General features: G+C 28.3%; 1 long non-coding RNA gene across 1 annotated transcript; it reads left to right on the top strand.

Annotated features, from left to right (window-relative positions):
• Positions 1 to 7944: 7944 nt before the first annotated feature.
• On the top strand, positions 7945 to 14454 carry LOC147810002 (uncharacterized). Its single transcript, XR_015434043.1, has 4 exons — positions 7945 to 8024; positions 9862 to 9971; positions 14021 to 14070; positions 14308 to 14454. It is a non-coding gene; the product is annotated as an uncharacterized LOC147810002 (long non-coding RNA).
• The last annotated feature ends 9658 nt before the right edge of the window (positions 14455 to 24112 follow it).

The raw sequence follows: 24112 nt of genomic DNA on the forward strand, positions 1-24112 counted from the left end.
TCTTAAAAATGCCAATTAATTCAGGTATATTATATTTTACATTACGAAAGCAATATTTTCTTTTAATAAACGTACTTTTTATTTACGTATTCAGACTTTTGACCTTTAATATTCTTCTATAATTCAATAAACGGGGAAAGAGTTGGACACAATCTGGAAACTTAGGCAGGAAGTGTGATTGGAAGTTTGGGTTTCTTAATGCTGAGTTCACTTTTTCACTTGCAAGATTATTTATCCGGAAAAAATTCTTTGTTCTAAACATTTTTTGAATAATTGATTCAGTTATTTTATTCAGTTATGGTAAAAAAATCCTGAAGTGTAAATCACATTAAAATTTATACCTTTTTAAACTATGTCAGTAAAAATTACGATGTTCTAAATTTGAGCATAATGAATCGAATAGTTTTTAAAATAAAAATTATGAAGTTTCTTTTAAAAGTTTTTTTATTATTTTTTATCTAAGAACAATTCGATTGATTTCATTCAAACTTGGCAATTTGTGTCTAAATTTTGATTATGCAGGTTTTTTGATTTCGTAACTAAAAATACGAACAGCGCAAATTAACTTGCTTGCTTAGCATCCTTGAACTATTAAGATTAAGCTCCAGTATTTAAAACTCCGATCATTGAATCAAAAGTTATTCAAAGTGTGATTTTCGTATTCTCGAAATAAGCAGGATTTGTGTGAATTTTTGTGTATTACTAACACCGTAAATAGTTAAATTATTCAAAACAAAAGCAGAACAACTACAAATAAGCAAAAGAAAAGATTATATATATCATTTAAATTTATTTATTTAAATATTTTTTAAGAATTGCAATTGGCAAACATCTCAAGTATTTTAAAAACCAGCGGGTGACCGAGCTCCGCTCGGAGAAAACAGGTATCGAAGCTAACTCGAAGATTTAAATTTTCAATTGTGATTTATCAAAACAATACATGCCATAAGAAAATTTGTGAAACCATTGGTGAAAAGATAACCGGTTAAAGTGCACCATTGTTAAACTATCTAAACAAAGTTTGGAAAGGGAACTATTCTATACAAAGGTAAAGTTTGAAAAGTCATAGGAAATAAAATGTAATTGATAACAAAAAATTATACAATTAAAGACACTGTTCACAACGAATTCGTAAATTTGCTTCCGTTCATCCGCTTCTTGAAAATTCTTGTCCAGGAAAAGGCGTCGATGAGAGAGGTATTGTCGAGCATAAAAGACGATGTAATCTCCGCAGGAAGACGCGTCATCTTGGTAGTTGTAAGCGTTGCGAGGTTTCACGATGCATCCTTTCAGCTTTTCATTCGTAACAACGGTATTCAAAACGTGTCGCAGTATTTTTCTCAAAACAGCATCGATGGGCAGCGGGTTGTCGACTGGATCGCAGACTAATAGTTGACGTTCTCCATAGCTTGCTTCGTAAATTCCTAGCATCCAGTGCTCGCCTCTATCCATTTGAGCTCTCTTGTGAATGGGAATGAGTAGCACGTCGAATCCTTGTTGAACGCCGTATAGATAGTTGGAAGTCTTGTTCTGGTCGCTGATATCGTTGAGAAGAGCCATTCCTTCATAAGCGCCATCCGCTGTTGTAACGTAGAAGCGTGCGACAAATTCAGGGTGAAGTACGGCAACTTTGACGGTCGGGTAAGCTTGTTCGGCGTAATGGAGAAGCATTCTGACAATGACGGTATCTTCTAGTTGTCCATTTGCGGGTAGAATTGAGTTGATCGCTTGTTGTTCCAAAATTCCTGCTCCTTGAAGAATTTCATGTAGAGGTGCGTTCTGCATGTTGAAAATGTAGCTTGAAATCTGATGAATGTTGAAATGTCGGACTTTGTTGACGGTGATTTTAACACAAAAGTTAAACTTTTCTCCACTTTGATAAATGTAAACTAATGCGAACCTTACAATTAAATTATTAATTCCTTCGTATATTATTGGTTTAAGTTGTCGAAAATTAATATTTCAATTGTAAGGTTCGCATTAGCATACATTTATAAGAGTGGAGATAAGTATCTATAGCCATTATGGCGAACTAATAAAGTTTGAAAATATCCTATCTGTAACTCCGAACTGCTCGACCGTAGCGCTTCAAAACCGGTGCCAATCGATTCCTCGTGGCCAAAAACCCCAGACCCCCAAGTTTACCGGAGTTTATAATTTCTGGGGCGATTTTCGACTTGGCAACCATTCCTCGTATTATAGTATAAGATATGCATAGTTTAAAAATGCTTTTTTTGACGTAGGATTTTTTGGAGTGATACAATTATTTTTAAAATTTATTAAAATTTTTGTATGTCTTAAAAAATGCTTTATTTAATGTATCTGAAGTTTTTTAGTTTTATTTTAAAAGAGAATGACACGTTAAAGGGTCGATAACATTTCCATGCCCGAAAGCTCTGCTTGCTAAGACGGTTAAAGTAATTTTAAAAAAATGAAACTTGGATACCTTATACATACATAAGGTTACCTTATACCTATACCTACTTGGAGTTTTGAGGTAAATACCCAAATAACTAAATGATCACTGTGGTCTCTTCTGTCAGAATTAAGGTTCTGTATATATTTTCTGTATATACGTATTTACATGCTGTTGGTATGGTATTCTTAACTGTATGTAAAGCTTTTAATACATTCACAATTTTATTCCTTTCTGCAAACCTTCATACCATTTCAATTAATTCGTGTATTTTATATTCGTGTATTCATACATTTTATCTGATTTCATTTATACCTTTTATCTGATTCTATTCACCTACTTATGCTATTTTAACACTTATAGTTAATTGTACGACAACTAAAGTGTTCTGTGCGAAATATTTTACTGTATTGTTTGTCGTAGTATGTCCTGTTTTGGATTTTGTGCCATTAAACCCTACATTCAATCAATCAAGGAGAAAGGATTAGTAGAAATATAGGATCAAACTTTTAGTGCTCTAGTCTCTAAAAGTAGATACAAAAAAAAGTTTTTAGTCTCTAGATGTATAACGAAAAAATACGGTAACTAAAATATGAGGGACTAAAAAATGAGAAGAAAAAAACATTGAAAAAAAGGATGATAGATAGAAAAAGTAATCGGTATATAAGAAAAATTTGCGAACTTAAAACTTTACTTGAAAAATTTACTTGAAAAGATACAGAAGGAAATTCGATGTTGGGGGCATTAACGCCAAAGCATGATAATTTAGACACTAAATGCCGAATTGTTTTGGTGAGGTGTTAAATGAAATATTTTTTTATTGACGTGGTTAGAAAATTTTGTCGCCTGAACCAGGAATTTTTTTTTTTAATCTAGATGATTAATGGAGATGAAAAATTTAATTAAGAAAATGGATGTTGGAAGTACAAAAAAATTTTACAGAAAATTCTGGATTTAGAAATAATGCAAGGCCTGAAATTTAAAAATTAACGATCATAAACGTGAATAACAACAAAATTATTTCTGGTGATAGACGAAATTAAAAGTAAAATTAGAATTGCGGTCAAATATTGCAAAATAAAATTTTTTGTCGAAAATGGTAAACTTATATGCTGAACGAAGTACCAGATTACGTTAGTAAGAATTTTTATTTCTATACAGTTCTATGATGGTATAAAAGTTAAGTTATTTATTTGCGTATAGATTTAGAAAAAATTTGATTGTGCATTATGTTATTTTGTATATACGTAGTTGTAATTTGCACACATATTAATTTCATGAGATTAGCATGTTACTATGTGTGACGTTATTAATGTCAGCTGGCACTCACAAATCATAGTATGCATATGATTCTTAACTTTTAAATGACGTAAACGAAGAACTTTTCAAAAGAGAAAAATTTGCCGAAAAAGATGCGCATTTTGTTTTCTTTTTCTTTTTTTTCTGCTTTTGTGTGACATGTAGAGAAATTGAAGATTTCGTAGGCTATTACCAAATTTTAGAGATTTTTTTAAACAAAACATCTTTATTATCATTGTATTTTCTCCTTCGCTATATCATACAGATTAAACGTATGTTAAATGAACAGTCGCATTTTAATTGTTTTGATAAAATAAGAAGGTATTAAATGTTTGGTTTCCCAATTATATAAAAAAATGTATTAACACTTTTCCTGTCATCAATATTTTTCTCTCCATAGAAATTTCCTAGACACACAGGCTCTTTCCATGAGTACAAGAAATGTTAATTATTCTTTTATAAATCAAATCACTAATAAAAAAGTAGCAATAGCATTTTAAACCATATATTTACCTATACATAAAGTTCTATTTTTTTTTTTTTTTTGCAACAAAGGAAGTTAGAAAAGTTTATTTTTTCACCTAAAATCACTTTTAAATAAAAATTCAAAGCTAAACCTGGCAAATAAAAGAACGATATACCTACAAGCCATTCGACCAATTCTTACCTACGCTAGCCCCGCCCTAACCACAATCAGTGATAATTTAAAGAAAAAATTGTCATACACAGAAGGCAAATTTTTAAGATACATGACTGGTGCCCCAAGATCTATCAGCAACAGACTGCTAAAGAAGGATCTAGACATAGAAGAAATTAACTGCTTTATTGCCAAACTCAACAGTAAATTCTATAGCGAAGCTAGAAACTGTAGGACCACGAATTTCAATCATTTGCTAGACATCAGCTTAATAGACGACAACATTAAATATAGCCCAGTAACCGCATTCCTCATATCAGATTGTATCATATCAAAATATTACAATATTATTTTTTGATATAACGTATTAAAAGTTTTTATGTATTTTTCTTTCAAAATACACGTGAAAGTAATTTAAAAAGAAAATTCATGAATAGTCTTCTTAAGAAATTTTTTTTTTAAATGTTCATTAAACATATTTTTTTTTCATTATAAATGCAGAAATTTCTCCTCGGTAGATACTTATCCGGAAATGAATTTTCATAATTACCAAATTTATTTCTCAGACATCTGTCTAAATTTGACTTCACCTAAAACACGTAACTACATGGTTATCTACTCTCTTTTGAAACTATTTATGCGTCGTGAACGAGAAAACTAATTTAAGTCACATTCATTAAATCGAGAGTCAAATCATTAAGCAATACGTTAGTTACCATTGACCGCAAGAAACGTACAGAAACTAAACAGTATAACTCATAAAAATTAATATGAATTTAAAATTATTATTTAAATAAGCAATTCTTTGGTAATTATATAACTTTTCGTTACTATTATATATTTGTAGTTAATGAATATTTCAAAAATTCAGATTGATAAAAGTTTAATTCTCGCAAATATATGTTTATGTTTGCTACCACCTCAGAAAAAAGAAACATTCCTAACTTCTTTCACATTTTTTCCATTTCAATTCAATTTCAGTGACTTTTGTGTATTAATACTTTCAGAACATTAAAAAATACTGAATTACTGAGATACATTCCCTTATAACGAAGTCCATAAAAAGTTAATTTCAGTAATAACATGAAAAATACGTAGTGCATGGCTTCATTTAGAATACTTCTAATATATTAGCATGCAACTTCTTTTGAGAGAATTGGCGAGTTTCTAGTCTTCAAGAATTTTATCAGGATTCGACGGTACTAAAATACGCCAATGCCAACCTCATAGTGTAATCCTTAAGCTTTCTCAGAGTTCTGCAACTGACTCTCTCTGCAACTGACCATCATTAATAACAGGTGTGTTCTCAGGAGAGGGGAATGTCTTGAGTAGTACAATAGTTATCATTTGGGTGGGAGAGAGTATCCCCGATAATGTCACTGTCATTTTTTTTTCAGGTGTCATATTTCAGGTGTCTAATTAATTTAACATACAATCTGGGAATGTCTTTACTTCCTAATGAGTTACTAATATTTAGCTAGGGAAAAAATTTTACAAATTAATGTCAGCTCATATTTGTAACTCTTTATTGCTATAAACATTAAAAGCTGACATACACTAACATGTAGTATGCTTTTCTAATACAAAATGAATACTAGTGGTCTATTCTATTTAAAAGGCTAACTATGTTACTCTGATGATCATTGTAAAAACCTGTTTACTGTATATCATATTATATTACAGTATTGTTATAAGTAGAAGATATTCAAACAGATTTCATGTGTGTCTATTTTGTTTTTATATTATGTCAGGATTTTTTCAGATCAACGTAAGTAACAATTTTAAAAAATAGTGTATTTGTTCTTGAGCTATGATTAATTATAACTTTTTATGATGCTTAGTTTTTAAATTGTTGTAATCCTTATCAGTTACTGAATCATATGTTCAAGTGTCAAAGAAAAGTTAAAATATTCAAATGGAGAGGTAATAATGTGTAATTATATACAGTTTTTTTTTTCTATTTCAAAAACTATGGCATGAGCATAATCAATTAAAGGATTTAAGACAGTATAGTGAAAAGTCTCACTTTTTCGAAAGATATTTTTCTATGTAACTGTTCTTTAGTATTGTTTCCAGAATTTCTGAAATTTCTTTTAAATAATAGCACAATTCACATAAATATCTTGTTGTCTGTCTATTCAGAAATCACTCTAGTTGCATTCTTCCAAAAACTCCAATTGGGCTTACTATATTCTCCCAAGCTCTTCAACTTTACAATGTGAAAAAATAAAATTTATAGATGAGCCTATTTCCAAAATTCTATTTTAAGTGCTTCTCTGTGCCTTCACTTGCCTATTTAGAAAGAAAAAATGAAAAAAAAAAAAAAAAAAGGTTAAGACAGCAAAGTGTTTTGTTGGCACAGGTTCGAGTTCTGCTGGGAGCTCCATCTTGGTAACAAATTGAACAACTTGATTGTTTATGCAGCAAGGTGCGTGTTAAACCTGTCATGAATAAAAGGTAATTATGTGGTATGGTAGTTAATAAAGAAGAATTCCAGATATTTAGGGTTCTCACCAGCAATGAAAATTTAATGGCCCAATAGAACCACCTAGGTATTCATTATGTTTTTTTTAAAAAAATTTAATGATGGACAGACTTGAGAAAAAAATCAATCTGTACAATTTACACATCAAAAATTATTGCCATCTATAATACCCTAAAACTCATTAGATTCATTAGCCCATAATGATTGAAGGTAAGTATTTATTATAATTAAGTATAAGAAAGCTAAAAGTAGATTTAACTGAGACGTTAAAATGCTGAGATCGAATAAGTAAATGAGGAGAATAGAGAAAGTAAGACCTAACTGAATACTAGATTAAAAATTATTAAATTATAAAAGTCAATTATCAAGTCAATTCTAAAAGAAAAAAAATTTATTTTATTTATTAATAATTCATGAATAAAAATGTCAAAGTCTGTACTTGGTAAAGGTTCAGTACATGAATGCAAAGCACAGCACAATATGTAAAATAACATGTTTTCATCATTTAAATTTAAAAAAATTTGTACCAGACACGTTCTCTTATTCCCATTGAATACCACACATTTTAAATTCCATATTAAACATTGAACAATAAAATTTGTGCAGCAAAGTTTTTTCTAAATACATGGAATTGAATTCAAAAATCTATTTTTCGTTACTATTCTGCAAATTCCGAACATATTTCTAGGTGACAAATGTGTCGCCAATGCGTGTGTGTGATTTTAGCGACATTATAGCCTTTGAAAAATAGATGGCCTGGTGGTTTACCCGTGAATAGCAATAAAGTTTAGTGTGTATATAAATAAAGTGTAGTCCATATTATTATTATTATTATAATAAACTGTCATTACTATTACTGTTTTGCTTTTAAATAAAACTTAAACTTCTTTTGAAAAATGGTAACAAAATTTTCTAATTACATAATTTCGTTAAATATTCTAAGAAAATTTTGTTTTATTAGTAGTTGTTAAGAAAAAAGATGTAATTTTATTTTTAAATTTTCGATTTCAAATTTCTCTCTTGCATAAAAGATAATAGTGAACCATCTTTTTTGTTTAATAAATGAAAGTATAAATTAGATTTTAAAAGGCATTTTATTTTAGGCTGATGTATTTTCTTTTGGTATTATCATGTGTGAAATTATTGCCCGAATCAAAACTGATCCTGATATTTTGCCTAGAACTGAGGTATTTTTTACCTTCTTAAATAGTCTACTTTTATGATATTAATTTACTATTTTTCATGTTTGCACAAAAAGCAAAAGAAATTAAAAGCAAGAATCAAAAGCTTTAATTGTATTTAATTTTTGGCCTAATGTTTAAAATAGCCAGCCATGTTATTCTGCCATGAGACTGGATATTCTGCTCTTTTTTAATTTTATCTAATATTCTATTTTTTAATTTATATATTTTTCTGAGTATGTTGAAAAAATAACCCTATTGTTGAAATTTTTCAGTCATTCAAATTTCGAAATGTGTCAAAACTATTCAAATAAAATTTTAATTTAGATTGATAAAGATTAAAGTCAGATGCAAGCAATTTAGATTTTAAAAAGTTTGCTTATTAGTAAATTAATTCCTTTATTAGTTTTTTGTTAGTTCTAAGTGTTTGTCAATTTAGTTTGAGCTTCTATGCTCAGCTTTGTTTTTTATTTATATTAATTGTGTCTGTATGCAATACTTTAATGTTATTCAATTTAAACTTGTAAGATTCCAAAGATAATTAAGTTTTTCCAAGATAGTTCAAACATTTTACAGAGGATACACTTTCTGAAGATCTATTAATGATATGATGTATGAATTATACTTTAAAAATTGCTGTAAATTATTATGTAGCTTTATATTTGATGCTTTTTTCTCCCATAAAGCAGTATTAAAAACATTTTGATTTGTTATCGATTTTATCTTATGTCTTGTATTTACCGCTGAAAAGTATTTGTGTAAAAGTGCTTTTTTCTTTGTTACATTTGTCATTCATGAAATAGCCATGTTTTAAAGCTGAAAAATTACTTATGAGATTTTTGTTATATAATCCTATTGCTTATTACCACAATTCTTGTGACAATTTATATAACATTTTATAGGATTAATGCAAAACGGGCATGAAAATAGGAAAAACTTTTATTCTTCTGCCATGAGTTAATTGGCAAAGCGAGAAGAGGGGAAAAAATACTTGTGACTTTTCTATTCTCGTTGAAGAATAATAAAAGATAAAGAATGATGAAGTAAACATTTTGGATTTATTTTCTGTGGAAATGTTCCTTCCAATTTTTCATGCAGTTATTGCTACTGATTTCCAAATAGTTTTTTAAATCTGTCACAACTAAATCTTGAAATGAAAAATGCATTTAGTAAACCCTTTTTGAAGAGTCTGATTCGCATGATTTCATCGTCTATCTTTTTTATCCGCAGTTACTACTGCAGATTTTATGATTTTATTTTTTTAATGTGATGATGAATTATAAAATGCGAAAAAGGAAATATTAGTGTGTTATCTTTCTACAAAAGGCGAGAATATCGCCCATAATATTAGAATGAAGAAATCACATATTCAATTAGCAAAATTATTTTATTTGATCCAATTTTTATTTATTTATTTAAATAGTTTAATTTTTTTTTAAGTTTGTATATTTGTTATTGTTAAATATCTTTCGGAAAGATATTAGTATTAAACAGGTAGGTCGCAGAAAGCCCAGCTAAAAAAAATCTGTCGCAGGGAATAGTACTAACATAACTTACGTTATTTAAACTGTGTACCCTAATTTGGTTTATTTTGACTACTGGCTAATTTAATCTCAATACTTAATTATGCTTGGTTTCACTTGAATGATTTTACAAGAATTATCTCTCTCTTTTTTTTCAAGTATGACAATGTGTCAGATTTTCTTTATCTTTAAAAAAAAGGGTCAAAAGTGCTTGATACATAAAATACCTATTTATTGTTTAATATCTGAAACTAATGCTTGTTTTTAAATAACTTAATCTTAATTAAAATAAATTATTCAGAAATATTTTCAATTTTCAGTATGATGATGATGTAGGATGCAAAACGAATGGATTTCAGCGTGATTCAACTAAAATTCCACCACCTTTTCATAGCTGTAAGATTGTTTCCGAGTCTTTTCTTTCTGAAAGGTAAATTTGCATTCCTAATCTAGGCATAGAAAACTTGTGATCAGAACTCTCTCTTATACCAATTTTTTACTGTGCATTTTTATTTATATTTGTATCATTCAATTTGCAACATGGATTTAAACACAGTAATTATAAGAACTAGTTAGATTCTTATTTAATCTATATTTAAAATCATAAGTCCCCAAAAAGTGTGATTTGACTGCAACTATACAATTCATACTCTAGATGAGTATGGATCTCAGAACCTTAAGACATTTAAGTAATATTTCTTTTTTTAATTTTTGTAATAAACAGCAAAACTGGTTTGATTACAGGAGGAATCTGAAAGGAGTTGAAAAATGATTGTTTAAAAGAAACCTGCAAATTTCAACCTTAAATTAAACCTGTTATGGTGTTTATTATTCACACCTTCCTTTGTGTAGTTTCTCAGATTTGATAGCATTTTTTACTCATTTAAATATCAATTTGCAACCCCAGTGTGTGTTGTATACATGCTTTAATTTCACTTTTGAAGCACTGAATGAGCATGAAAAATAGTTTTTTTTTTTAAATACCTCTATAATACTTAAAAAATTCATTCAACTAATTTTAAAAAATAAACCTTGTAGCTGTAGGAAACAGCTAGTTAGGCAGTTTTGGGTATCAATAAAATCAATCATCAACCTTTAAACAAAAGTTTTAATGTGTGTTCAACAATTTTCAGCTAAATTATATTCTTTAGTCAAACTACCAACCTTTACGTTATTGAATTATATTTTATGGAGTATTAGACAGTCAAAAACAGAAGCTTTCAGAATCAAGGTTAATTTTGTCAACATTGCATGTCTTGCCATAAAAGAATAGAACAAAATTGCTTTTCATATTAACTTTTGAATTATTAATGTATAGTGGTGTCAAAAATAATTTTAAATCAAATTTACCCAAACAAAGAATCATACAATAAAGCATAAAGTTTTCTACTACTATAAGAAATTTTTCCAAAACTATGGAAAGTTTGTAACCCTGCTTTAATTATGCATCATTTTGCTTCTTTCTTTTTTCCAAAAAAAATAGGGTTTTTTGAAATTTTATTAATTAAAAATGTTCTTTTGTACCTATTTATTAGAGACTGCATGGAGAGATTGTTTTGTTGCAAAAGGAGTTATCTTATTTTTGTAAAATATTTTCATGCATGACTTTATTGACCTGCTTTTATCGCAAAGATGTGGGAATACCATTTACGACTAAATTAGCCATTGGCTACAACGTTATAGAGCATTGGCTTGAATTTTTATGGATTTTAATGTAAACCACTTACAAATACATATCTGCATGATGCTCGATGTTTTATTTATTTTTTAAAAAAACGATTTCATTTTGCAAATGCGATATTTAAATGACATAATCATATTTAACTGACATAAATGAATCATGAAGACTGAGTGAACTGTATTTTTTATGTTAGTCAGCAATATTGAAATAGTAATATAGTTTTTTTATAAAAAAAATTAAATTAGTTACTTTTTTTTGCTCTTGTAAGAAAGTTTCTGATGCCTGTGCGACTAGTATAATCTATGATATAATGATGTACACGAACATTTGCAAACCAGATCTTTTTAATTAATATATTAATGAATGAAATAGTTATAATATCAGAAGGTAATGATATCAATATACTTTACTTTCCATTCTGCTTTTGTCATTGTAATTGTTCTTCCATCTTGGCATCAACTGTTTATATATAGAGGAAAAGGTGTAAATATGGGCACCCTCTTTTGTTTTTTTAATAAAGTTACTTTCAATTTGAAAACTTCTAGATTTTTATCTTTCATTAACAACTATAACAAGTTTCCTAAATGTGAGAAGGCAAAACAATGATTAACATCAATTATTTCATTTCAAAAACGACGATTTTCAAAAATCTTTCAAAAAGGCGCCAGAAAAAATGGGGTGTAAATATGGGCCCTCTTCAAAAAAGTCCCCAAAAAAAGTTTAAAAACAGAATAAAACAATACAAAATGGTAGAGAATTTATTTATTACAGGAAAAAAATTATTTACAGAAATCGCAAACATAACTGGCTCTTTCAGCCCCGGCACAGTGCCCACATTTGGCACATAATACATCTCACCCACACCTCTCCCCGAGTGTCGTTAGAGAACTTTCCATCACAAAAACTACAAGTTGCATCGCTTGAGTCTGGTTTATCCCCACCGTTGACATTTATTAGATTGGTATCATCATCGCTGTAGATAAGGGGAGAATCATTGAGTCTGATGATGAATCGTATCGTTGCGTGGGCCGAATTTTCTTTTTTTTGAAGGCCTTTCGTCTTCCCACCCTGCCCCCTGGCCGGTCTCTTACCCCGGGAAAACTCAAGGACGTCTTCTTGAGAGCACTTTTGTCCAGCGTCTTGGTCAACTGATCCTTGTATGGTAATCCGGTGATGAGGCTGAACCTTGCTGCTTTGCGTCCACGAGTAGTGGTTCTCTTCTTAATGTTGGGAACAGGAGATATGTCGAACGGAGAAATTGCACTTGAAGTTCCCGGGGAACATTGAGGTATTTCAGCTGCCTTATCAATTAGCATAACTAGAGCCTGATGTTCTAAACTCCACTAAAAAAAGTCGGTGTAATTATGGGCACCCTTTAAATGGGGGCCCATATTTACACCAACCCCACCTAAGAAGGATGGCCACTATCACATGTAACCTAAAAGCGTGCGCAACTAAAGGTGTGCTTCAAAAAATAGCTTAAGATCTCCGCTTTCCTGATATCACTATGAAATTATTTTTAACTAAACATAAGTACATGAAAAGAAAACGATTTCACATACCTCTCAAAAGTTTGCAGTCCAGAATAAACACCAATTTGCGCAATAACTCACGCTGCATCTACACTACTTGAAAGAATGGTTCCAACTGCTCTGTACAATCTTATATTAGCAACTGGCGCCATATACAGTCCTTGCCGCCAGTCTTCAGTACCTCCCACAGCTACTAGGGAGGGGTGCCCATATTTACACCTGTGCCCATTTTTACACCTTCTCCTCTATACATATATAAATATGTTACTGTGAATTACCGAAATCGGCGACTGCTGACTTTCACCGGTGAATATACACACTCACATAGTCACTTTGGTAAATGTCCCAAATACATACTACATTTAATTAAGTACCACTGTCTGTTATACATTTGTCGGGTACTCCGAACACTGTTTCTACTAATCGTTCTTTAGCAGACATTATAATATCGAATAAATATAATAATATCAAGGAATAAATTAATATCAAATTGGATACAGAAAAATATTTCGGACATTCTCCAAAGTGACTATGTGATTGTTGATATCCACAGATAAAAGTCGACATTCTCTCGATTTCGGTCATTCACTGTATCATATGTATAGTTTTGCTTTTCTTCTTGCTTTTGTCCCTTTCCCTCTCTTCTTGCAAATATTCTGCCTACTTACGAGATTTTCTTCAATATTTTCCAATGATTTTATGATCATTCATTTCTATTTATTCTTTTGCATAATTTTTGCTCATTAAATTTTTCTCTTAAGGTATAAGTGTAACTTTTTGTTGCGGGTGTAACTATAAGAGTGAAATTTAATAAACTTACTCTTTGTAATGATATTCAATAATATTTAAGATTATTTACGTAAGTTCAGAGATTTGCTGAATAATTTCCTCAGCTGTACAAGACCATGAAACAAAAAGATTTTTGACTTAGTCTTTTTCACACAGATATAGTGTCTCTTTATAAATTAAAATAAAATAAAATGATAGCAAAAATTTCTTTAAAATATGGAATAGTATGCACTTTACAGTTAATATGCTAAATTTCAACCATATCTTAGGAAATTTAAATTTACATGCTCTATCTTGTGGATAGAGCAACTTATGGCATTTTTTAATGTTGTGTTTTTTCGTAATATGTAAAGATTTAAAGCATATTAACTGTACAAATATAAAGATACTATACATATATAACATATATAAAGAATAAAGTACTATATATGTCTATCTTACCATCTCAAGTGTTTTCTGATAATTATTTTGTTTCAGAAATATGATAATGAGAGCTCATCACCCTGAAAGATTAGTATTCGCAGAAGGTAGTAAGTTATTAAAAATGATTCATAATTATGATTCTTTTTTTACTCACCTTTTTATTTATTTTTATTTAAAAGTTTACTTTCTGTATTTAAGAACTTGTTTTATTTTCTTTCTTAAACAAAATTTTATTTTTTAATTTGCATCATTAGCAGTTATTATTTTTCCTGTGCATTTGCTTGACAAATTGCATTAAAAATTATTCCAAACCCAAAGTAATTTTTTTTTTTATCTTGCAGAATATAAAGATATGTGTCATTTACAAATCTGGTAATACTTCATATTTACTTAATTGAACCAACTGTTGTTATAAATCTTTAAAAAAAAATAAAAATTATTATAGTTGTTTTCCAATAAATATTATTCACTTTTTGTAATGTGTAATATCAACGCATTGGCAGTTTTTACTTCAATGAACTTTTTTTAAAGATAAAAAAGAGATTTTTAAGTTGTAAAAATTTGTAACTGTTTAACTATATAACATTTAAAATTTCTGTCAATCCACTAACTACTTTCTGTTAAAGGTTATTTTTACCACGTTTATATAAACTTGCTTTCGTGTATGTCTGTCCGGGTGGAATTTTGTAATCGATTTTAAACTAACTTCCCGACTAGCTACAAACTTCAAATTTAGCACACAGTTCAGAATTGGATGACAATGCATGAAAATGAAGAGAAAAAAGACATGCAAAGTAAAATAAAATTAAAATTTAAAAATTTTTTTTTTTCGAGATTGTCTTTTGTTGTCGATTCCATTATTTCAAATTATTACGTGTCAGGTGAAAAGATTTTTATTGTCGGAGTATTTTTATTGGCTGAAAAATCACGTGGTAGGATCCAGTTTTTCCTCATTCATTTCCAGATTGTTTTGGTTGTCATCAGCATAAAACTAATGAAAGTCGTAAAGGTATTGCTTTTCTATTCGCGATCGCAACGAACTATAGGGGGCGTTGTTGTATGAGACGCTTACCTGCGATTTCTATATGAACCGTCATTCAGTTACTCTGGAGACGTCGTTAATGTAGCGTGTAGCATTGCAACGTTCCTTCTTTAATGTGGCTTATTAAATTTAAAAAAGAAAAATGCTTGATCTTCTTTCTTGTACAACCGAAAACAAAATGGTATCTCTTTTTATTAGAGAAGGAACATCCAAAACACATCGGAAAAATATTTGTACATTAACAGAAAAAAATATGTATATTCTTATAAGAGTTAAAACCTAATGCCCGAGAAATAGTATTACTAAATTTAATGATATAACATGAAAGGCCCATTTAAACTTTACATTCTATAGTTTTAAGAATCATATTAGTTCAAAAATTAAAATGAACAAAAAGTATACATAAGCCTCATAATTTTATGAAATTTAATTTTGTAAACAAAGTTTTTTGACAACAATTTTTATCAAAAAATTTCAAGTTTCAATAAAAATCATTATTTAGAAACTAAAAAACGTAAAATAAAGAATGCTGACGAAACAAAAACAAAAAAAAAAAAACAATTCTTTTTTGTCGCCATTTTTAGTGCTACGAATATTCGTCTTTGGGATTTGCCAAAAACAAAACAAGATGCAATTTTATTTTTTCAGGAGGGAAATATTTTACCGAAAAAACGAAAATGTACCAATTCCCACAACATAAAACTTTATCTTGGTAAACGTACGTTTTGGAAATGTTATTTCATTTGGAATCTTATTCATCAGAGTTCATATGGCGATATGATTGTTTTGAATCTATGCTAAACTCTATATCGGCTCATTTTCCACCGAAATCCGATTAACTATTTTGATTTTAAATAAAGTGTTTTATTTTATGAATTGTCGCAAAAATTTTAAGTGTAGATTGGCGGCACTTAAAAACCGCCAAATCTGTAGCGGCGGTGGCGTTAATACGTAAATACCGAATTTTTATTCCATACTTTTCTGAATCATATTATTTCAAACATTGGAATATACAAGAAGTATACATAAACACATAATGCTATACCATTTAATTTTTCAAAAGTATTTTGAGAACAATTTTTATCAAAAAATTATAAACTAAAAAACGGAAAATAAAGAATTCTTAGGATAAAAAAAAACGATTTTAAGAATTCTTAACATTGAAATAAAAACTTTCATATTGTTTCTTTTTTTATTATTCTTATAGTTCTTAATCAGACGTAAAAAAACATTCTGTAGAGAACCATCATCAAATGAAAAAAAAAAATATTTACAAGCAAATTTTTTATTGTAAAAATCATTGCACTTACCTGATTTATGATTCCCGGAGAATTCCAAAATGATAAGTTCCTTGTTTGAAAACTTTATTCTCAAATAATAGATACATAGTTTATACCTTCATTACTTTTAGATAACATATTACACAGCAAAATTTTATAATTGATGTGAATTTGAATATGTAGCTAAAAACAGAATAGCTGAATTCTAGTTGAACTTATTCTTTCAAAATTAAAAAAAAACTTACCAAGAAAACGATTTAAATTAATTAAGAATCAGCACAAATGGCACTATTTCAAGTAACTTGGATAATTTTTTATTGTTGTTTTCCGAATTATATGGATACAGAAATATATACTATTCTATAACGAAGAAGAATATGCTATAACTATTACAATTCTGTATGTTCTGAATTCATATTTATTCACTGGAATGACGAAAGCAATGTTGATTTCACTTTAATTCGTAATGAATTGAAGACAGAAGAAATTCATTTTACCTTAATACACACATCTGTAACAGTATCCGAAATCGGAAGTCATCAGTTGCAAGTTTGTTGATAATAGAAATTAAAAATTATTGAGGAATTTTTTTTCAAATGTTTGGCGTGTTCTGTTCCTGAAAGATTTACTAATATTCTGGAGATTTTTTTCAAGTTCTTCGGCCTTTTCCTTAGGGAAATTTTGTTTCTTATTTGCTGCTAAAAAATGGCGTCTGATTCAGTCAATGACTTTGATGGAACTAAATGAAAACGTGATAAATTAATGTCCGATATTTACAGGCTCCCGCTAGACGGCGTACTCGAGCGTTGCGATCGCGAATAAAGATTTTTGTGTCCCTAATTTAAAATAAAAGTTCTATTACTTTAGTAGTGGTCTTGTAGTAGTCTTGACTACTCTTGACTAAGAAAAATAATCTAAATAAAAATATATATTTTTAAAAACCACGTTTTTTGTAGTGAAGAATAATAATTAAAAAATAATAATTTTTTAAAAATATAAAATAAAAATTAAAAAATCATAGTTTAAAATAAAAAAATTCAAAATAAAAAGTAATATTTTTAAAAACCACGTTTTAGTAGTGGGGAATAATAATTAAGAAAAAAATTGAAAAACGAAAAACGTGGGGCGCATGAAATACATAACAGTACATATACACATACATATACACATTTTCTTACATGCACAGCCTCATATACATCCACATACATATGCATATACAAAAGCATATTCCACATTCAGATACAATTACAATTACTGATATGCATACACATATTCTCAAGAGCACACATACACACACTAATATAACATTACTGTTATGTATTTCATGCGCCCCACGTTTTTCGTTTTTCAATTTTTTTCTTAATTATTATTCTCCACTACTAAAACGTGGTTTTTAAAAATATTACTTTTTATTTTGAATTTTTTTATATATATATTTTTAAATCTTTTAATGAGATACTCCAGCTGAATTACTTTCTTTAAATGATATTATTATTTGTCATAACCAATAAATAGTTGCTTACCTTTTACTGATTTTAAGCAACTTTTTTTAAATTAAATATATTTCAGTTTATTTTTGATACCTTTTAAATCTTTAATATTTTTTAATAACTTAATTATATTTTTTGGTACATTTTGCATGACGAAACTTTTTTTTTCTTTCTATTTTTGTATTAAATAAACTGACAATTGATTATATTGCTATCCATATCAACAGCATTACTCAATATACTTGAACACTTTAGTACAAGTCATAGTTTTTAACTATATATTATTTAGAGAACCTTTTCCCTGTAAAGAAAAACTATCATATCCTACTAAAACTGAATTATAATGGATGAGACTTATAATGGTCTTTCAGATTACTTCGCGAGCTTAACTTGCCGAAAATGGTTTGCTTCTCCCTCAACGGAACCTCCCCCTCTGATGATTTTGGCATACACTGCAAAATTTTTCTTAAACTTCATTTCTCCTGAATTAAGTTGAATTCTAAATGAAGTTTATGTTCGAAAGTAAGACTTAGTAGCTGCAAAAGATTATATTTCTATTGCTTGTAAATTAAGCTAAACTAAATTACAAAGTATATATAATAATAATACTAAATTGAAAAATTCTTTTAAAGAAATAATCAGTCGAAGGCATGATAATCGAAAGGCACGAATCTAAATTCGAAGAGAATTAACGAATAAATTTACTCTTTAATCTTATATCTGGTAAGAAAAAGTTACAATTATCAAATTCAACCTGATGTGAAATTAAATTTTAAGTAACGTGTATGTTTACAAATTTGAAGTGTAGAGATTTAAATTGAATCTCTAATTTAGCAAACAAATTATAAGAGCGAGACAGTAAACGTATGCGCGATAGTAGAAGACAGAGAATGAAACAAAAAATTAAATATATTGGTTTATGTAAAGATTAAGATCCAACAACTAATTAAAATATTCATTTTTATAATGAGCATTGAATATTTGGTGTTTTGTTCATACCCAAAACACGGAAATGTTACGCATTTTTTTAGCATTTCAAGTTTATATAAATATTTTTATAATTTAATAATAACTCAAAAACCCTGGAAAATTTTTTAAAAACTTTAACGTAGTATGTGACAGCAAAAGTTTATAACTTGAGACTGAGATTAATTTTTAGTTTACATTGAAAAATTTTAGAAACCGTCAGTATGAACTATTTCATGGTCGTAAAAGTGTTTCGAAGTTTAAAGTGTACTCATTTCCAGACACAAGAGTATGTGATTGCAAAAGTAAAAAAAGAAGAAAAAATCACAATTTTCCTGCAAATGGTTTTTGCTAAACGCCGCGCATAGAATAAATTTATAACTTTGAAATAAATTAACTAAGAAAGTAATTATCACAGCAATTAAATTTTGTTATCGGTATGTTCTCAAAACGTTCCTGTAAAAATTTAATATTGATCATGAAATAAATTTTCAGTTATGACAATCAGAAGCCAGGTCGGTGATATTTTCTAAAACAGCTATGACTTTTTTTAACCGACCTAAAAAAAAGGAAGTAAAAAAAGCTATGCAAAAGCAATTGTTCTGTGATAATTATTTTGACTTATTTTAATAATAGGTTATTTTACTTTTCAAAATTAAGTTACTTTATCAAAAAATTTCTGTCAACAGAAAATTTCGTTCAAGAATTTGTTTGTACTGCTGTGTATGTATAGTATAAATATAGTGTGTAAATATGGAAGTCTCAATAATTTGTTATTTTTCCTGTTGTAATTCAAACATTAAATTTAAAGCGTAAAGCATATTGTAACTTAACCTGTTCATAAAACTTAAACTTGATCTTTGAGCAATTTCATAATAAAGGAAATTTTGTTAGAAAATTGAAGGACTAAGAGCATTTATACTTTTTTTTAGTAGCGGTAATTTTACAACCTTAAACTATTGCTGAGTATTGTTTCCAGACATATATTTAAGAACACTAATAGCCCATAGGCTAAAGTCTCAAAAGTAGTTCTAAACTAATTTTCATTCTGACATTTGAGAGGCAATCTTGGCTGAGAAACATAAATTTAAAAAGTTCCCCAAAATTCTAACTGTCCATTAATTGTTAGTTATCAAAACAATGAGGAACTGTTCTGTTTTCACAAATTCAGAATTAGCCTGAGAATATCCGAAGAGAAGCGTACTTTGACGTCACTTAGAAATGAATGAACTAATCAGAAGAAAAGCAATTGTCTGTTTATTACGATAGCCTTCGTTCCTTCTCGTTTATTATGCGTTTTTAACTCTACAATTTTATTAAAAGCACTTCCAAATTTTTATACAATTATACTTACTTCAAGTTCTTAAAATATTTTTTTTCCCTTCTTAATCATGATGACCATATCACATACTTTGTTAATTCAATATGAAAAGCTAAAAGACCCTTTCAGGGCCTAAAAGCTCAGACAATCTCAGACTATGACAACTATAGTTTTATGATGAAGGAACATGATAATTTATCTTTAATCATTTTCGAGTTTTTTTTAAATAATTTTTGTAAAAATATTTTAAATTTGAATTCTGTAGAAAATTTAAATCTTTCCTCTTCTCTGTAAAAATAAGAACTTGCATAAACCTTTTAAGAATTGCTTGCTACCCTACAGAAAATAATCTGATTTTCTTTAAAAATATGGAGATATTTTCCTCTTATTTATTAAAATGATATATACTTATTTTCTTTTTATTTTAGATATCACTTTCATTTTTTAGTTAGAAAAGTAACTATTTCATACAAATGAATATTTGAAATTTAGTTTGATGTAAAAATAATAAAATTCCATTTGTATAAGATTCAAATAAATTTTAACTGATTTGTTTGTTTGTTTTTTTCTTTTAGTGTTACACTTTATCTTAAATCCTCTTCTACTAAAGGCTTAAAACTTTATACAAGAGCAGTGTATTTTACACCCTCTGAACATGCTATTTTTTAAATAATTTATTTTAAGAAAAGTAAGATTCAAAAAAGGTAATTTTTTAAATTGAAATGCCAACAATATGCTATGTGCGCCGGCAATATAAAATGCCAGCAATACAAATGTGTATAACAATATTCTTCGGAAAAAACTTCATTTTACGTATGTTGATTTGCAGTAAGTATTCTTGTTTTAGAATAATGACTATTATCACTTTCTTTTCTGTTAGTCTACAATAAATTAAGAATGTTGAAAGATTTTTAAATCTTTATATTTCATACCTTTTTAAATAATTTCGCAACAAAGGGATAAAGTTTTAGTGCTTTTAATATTTATTTAATGGTATTTTCTTTCAACTTTATTTTATCTAATATCTATGATATAAGATAAATAAGCCATTAATAACAACCAATTTTTGAAACAATTCTTATCATTGTGCCTTTGTAAGTGAAAAAAATAATTTCTAGTACCAATGGCAAGACAAAAAGTACAAATATCTAAAAAGATAAAAATATAAATATGTACATGCAAGGACAAAACATGACCCTATGCAGAAAAACGATACTTAATTTTAATAATTAATGCTTGATTTTAATCTTTTTATGACTAAAATTTTATCTACTTAATAAAAAAAAGGAAAGAAAAATTGTTAAAAAAAATATTGTTAATATTTTAAAAAATAATAATACTTTTATTTCATTTGGTGTGATTTATACAGAAATATTCCCTTTAAATATGCATCGGCTAATATTATACAAATTAAAATAGGGAAAGCAATTCACACTTATTTTGAAGCAAAGGTTATATTTTGTCTTTTATAATTAAGGACGAATTCTTATAGGTACGTTGGTGAAGTATTAAAATGTGATTGGCTGCACAATTCTCGTTTTGAAATGAAAATCAAATATTGATCAACAGAGCGGTATAATTAAATATTATCAATATATAAATGGCTTTTTAAAGAGCCTGTTTATTATTATTTTTTCAAAAGTTTAAAAGGAAATCGAGAAAATTAGTTTCAATGCAACGATTTGTTTACAAACATTGTTGTAAGCAACTGTGAGAAGACAATGTATGATTGTCAGAGGAAAAAAATTTCAAGGATTCCATTGTTCTGAAGCGCCCAGAAATGGGGTGTGGAATAAAATCTATTGTTATTAAATTTTGACCAAATAATTTTTTTGAGAAATTAATAAAATAGAAGTTACTAAAACATTCCTTATCGTTTTGTTTAAAAAAAAAAAAAAAAAAAAAAAAAAAAAAAAAAAAAAAAAAAAAACTGCCCCTTAAGTATCGGAACAAACTTGAACGATAACTGAATGCACCCCCACGGACTATATGTTTTTTTTTTCCTTTTGCACTTTTAAAACTATATCAAAATTGGGCGTTGTATAGCCTCATGACCTTTCAATTTTAATAGCCAATTTGTTCAAAGCTAGCCAAACCTTACTAAACTCAAATCTCATAAATTCTCGCTTACAATAATAGAAAACGAATCATTCTTATCTTACATTTACCTCCAATAATATTCTTTCTTGTACATAAAACAGGTTTACAGATACAAAAGTATTATAAGCATTGGCGCAATTGTAACTGTAAAACTTAGAGCTAATAATTTTCTTACATAGATTTAATGTATAAAACTTTGGAACTTAAATGAGAGGCCAATGGAACACCTTAGAATATTATCCTAGTTGCCCCAATGCAAGTTATTATATATTGATGTTTATAAAATTTGTTGATTAACTTTTCTAGAAGGGTAAAACTTTATATACATTTTTTTATGTAAATCTAAATTTAATCAAATTTAAGGCAAGAAAACACACGTACAGTTGAGTGTAAATGCCTCTCTTAATTATTTTTTTTTAAAGTAAAAATTTCCGACAAAAATTAAAACATTGAATACATACGCCTAGTCACTATGTTACCCAAACTCTTACCACTAAGAACTGTGAGAGAGAGAGATTTCAATTATGTACTTGAGCTGCCACTCCCCTCTAAATTACCTATAATTTTGAAATGCATTAAAACATGTTACTATATATGCGACCAAATTCAAAATAATAAATTGATATTTATGAAAAATACTGGCAATTGTATATGGCCATGAATGAGGTTTGTTCACTCACATTTCTGAGAAGAAAAAATTATCTTTCATTTTGACGACATACGATTTTATCAAACTAAATTAAGAGGATTTATTTACGTTTCAATTAGGACTGTTACTCCCCCTCGAATTAGTCTACAATAATAAAATTTGGTATGGTATAAATGTTTTAATATTATAAGTGGTTAAATTTCAAAATTATAGGTAAGTATTACTGTAAGTGCTTTTATTTGTGGCCATATAATATAGAGGAAGCAACTACATATTAAGTAGGGTTATATTTTAAACAGGCTTTAATGTATGGCCAGTTTCATCAAGGCAACATTGCCTGCAGTGTGGACTCCATGTTATAGATATACATATTTTATAGAATCCAACATTATTTCAACGACTTATTGAATGGAGCCAAATAATATGTAACATATTGTATAGCATATTCTACAGAACAACATGCAGTCCCTGACCAAATTATTAGACGCATTAGTCTCAGTGTAGAATGCATTTTTCAGGATGCAAAGCAGTGGTGCTTATTTTAGTTTTCTAAACACTTGTTATGTTTTTTTATGATGTGCTCCTCTTCTCTTTTCGTGTTTTTGTTTTAAATTTTTTTAATAAATTAAAAGTTGTAATATGTAGAAAAAATTTGAAACAAAAACGAAGCATTTTTCTTGGGGGAGGGGGGGATTTCTATTTTAATTTGAAAAATAGCTATTAAATTGGGAAAAAAAGTAGTTTCTTTTTCTGAAATTCTCAATTCTGCTTTACCTTATTGTAGCGAATGTCAAATTTTCAGCAGGGGAGGCTAAAGTTTTCGATTTGGAAAATAGCTTTAAAGTCGAAAATAAGAGTTAAATATAAATTTTACTCTTGAGAATGTCTGAAATTCAGAAGGGGTGAAGTATATTCTTCACCCCCTCACTTTAAGAAGAAAATAAAATTTTCTTTTTGAAAAATAGCTTCAAGGTTTTTTTTTTTTTTTTTTTTTTTTAAAAAAAAAAACAATTTTACTCGACTTTATTTTTTCAAATGTCTAAATTTCTGAAGATACAAAAAAATTTTAGCCCTCCTTACTTTATATCAGAAGAAATTTAAGTTTTCTATCCCCTTACTATAATTTAAGAGGAAAATGAAGTTTTCTGTTTGGAAAATATCGTCGAAGTTATGAAACAAAAATTTTTTTTTCTTCTAAAATTTTCAACTTTACTTGATTTTATTCTATTAATGTCTAAATTTCAGAAGTTGAGAAGCAAATTTTTCTCCCCCTCACTTTTATTTGGAAAATAGATTCA

This window comes from Parasteatoda tepidariorum, chromosome 5, assembly GCF_982258835.1.
Source record: "Parasteatoda tepidariorum strain Cologne lab strain chromosome 5, Ptep-v5.0, whole genome shotgun sequence".
NCBI lineage: Eukaryota > Metazoa > Arthropoda > Arachnida > Araneae > Theridiidae > Parasteatoda > Parasteatoda tepidariorum.